Below are 2,354 nucleotides of genomic sequence, written 5' to 3' on the forward strand. Positions count from 1 at the left end.
TCTAGTAAGGTGAGCATCCAAACTGCCTAGGCTCCCACAAAGCCAGTACGTGCAGTAGGATCAAAAACCCATTGCCATTGTTCTTGGGTTCTCAGTAGCCCTCATTGTCCGCTATGTTCAGCGAGTCCGGTTTTATCCCAGGGTTTTTTAGATCTGTTGGATGTATTGACAATACATGCCTATTAGATTTATTTAAGCAGACTTTAATAAAAAAGACCAAAGCCAAGCAATGGCGGTAAAAAGCCTTTGATCAAAGTGCTCAGGAGGCAGAATCAGGCAGATCTCTGAGTTCAAGTCCAGCCTGGTATACAGAGTGAGTTCCAAGACGGCCAGAGCTACACAGAGCCCCTGTCCTGAAACAACAAAGGAAGGAAGGAAAGAAGGAAGGAAGGAAGGAAGGAAGGAAGGAAGGAAGGAAGGAAGGAAGGAAGGAAGACCATTAGTAAAAGCATGAACGGGGTAGGGAAAACCCAAGGAGGAATGTGTGCAGCAGTATCAGGGGGATTGACAGTGGACCTGGGCCGAATGGAATAACAGTGGAGAGCTAGAACTCAGAAGAGCTACACACAGGAAAAACCATGGAAACGAGGAGAGATCTTAAGTTCAAGGACATAGCCTTCCCTCCAGGGGCTAGACTCCAGCAGCTAGGTGCCTATTGGCCACATCCAACCAGTACCAGAGCAAGGAAGCCTGCTGATTCTAGCCCCCAGGTTTCAGATAACAAGACACAAGAGGTCTGGGGGTGCAGGAAGAAATTCAGCTTGTACCTAAAGCTCTTCTGAGGCCTTCAACTCTCTTTTCAGATTTGAGCTCCTGGCTGACTATTTTCCTCTTCTTCACTCAGTGACTTCAGTATGGGGGATGCTACTTGACCATTTTCATTCATGTTCACGGTCATACCCTAAACACCCCCAGGAAATATTGCCTCTGCATTCCACTGTGACTACTACTTGGATACTTCGCGACAAGACTTACATAGTTCAATCTTAATCCTTTCCTTTTTGTTTCTGAGACAGGATCTAATACATCCTGAGCAGGCCTACTACTTGCTATGTAGTGATTACAGGCATGCACCAAACCCAGTGTTATGTGGCACTAGGGATTAAAGCCAGGGCTTCATGCGGTCATACATCTTGTACAGCAGGTATGTTGTAAGAACACAGCCCCAGCCCAACCCTCCAACCTTCTAATCCACTGCTCTTCCCACTCCTTCACTATGCATCCCCTCCTGCACCTCGGCCCTTCTGTCTTCACTCCCCACTCTGTCTGAAGAAAATCCCCCAGTCTCTGTGTGTTGTGCCCACCTGTCAAAACTGACTCTGCTTAGAGGCAATTAGCCGCCTTTTCCTGTGGGAAGGAAAATATGAAAAATATGTTGACTGTTTTCTCTCATCTTTGTTATCACAGCTTTAACAGGCGTTTTGTTTGTGAGACAAGGTCTTTTAAGCCCTGAGCTGAGCCTCCTGCTTCTTCCTCTCCGCTGCTGTAATCACAGGCCTACCCCACCAGCCCTGGCTTCCACAGCAATTTTAATTGCTTTGGTCCTGGTGAGGGTGCCAGTTACTCAAGATTGCTACCCTATATTTCTCTCACTCAGTAACACACACACGCAGCACACACATTTGCAAGCACACACATACACACACGTGCACACACACATGCACAGCACACACACATGCACAGCACACACATTTGCAAGCACACACATGCACACATGTGCACACACACACGCATGCGCAGCACACACATTTGCATGCATGCACACACACATACACATGTGCACCAATGTGCACACACATACACACACACACACGTCTTCATGCTCTCATCCACTCGTCACCAGGTCTACAAACTTCCACGTACCTGCATCTCCACCCCAGCACTCCAACGGGTTAATGGAGTAAGGCTCACTCTTGTAAAAGCCCACCTTCTTGACTTAAGTTCTAAATTCAAACCCATTTCATCTTCTGCAGAACTACTTCCCTCCTGTTGCCACACTCCTTTCTCTCCTACACTAGAATTCTTTAACAGCAAATATCCCGAATTCTCATTTCAAGACAAATTTCCTCAGGACAAAGGGCGCAGTTCTGGGCTAAGGGCTTACCTAATATTCCCAAGGCCCCATCTTTGATCCTCACAGTGTGTCAATCACAGAGGAAAATTACATTTCCTCAGCTCCAAATTTTCTGTCGTCTTTTATCCAAGATGATCATTTCCCATTAAGGAAAATTCAAAAACGCCTAATGAGAAATCTGATTTCAGCCAGCAGTGGTGGTAGCACATACCTTTAATCTCAGCACTCTGGAGGCAGAGGCAGGTGGATCCCCATGAGTCCGAGGTCAGCCTGGTCTACA

The sequence above is a fragment of the Microtus ochrogaster genome, chromosome 21 (genome assembly GCF_000317375.1).
Source record: "Microtus ochrogaster isolate Prairie Vole_2 chromosome 21, MicOch1.0, whole genome shotgun sequence".
NCBI lineage: Eukaryota > Metazoa > Chordata > Mammalia > Rodentia > Cricetidae > Microtus > Microtus ochrogaster.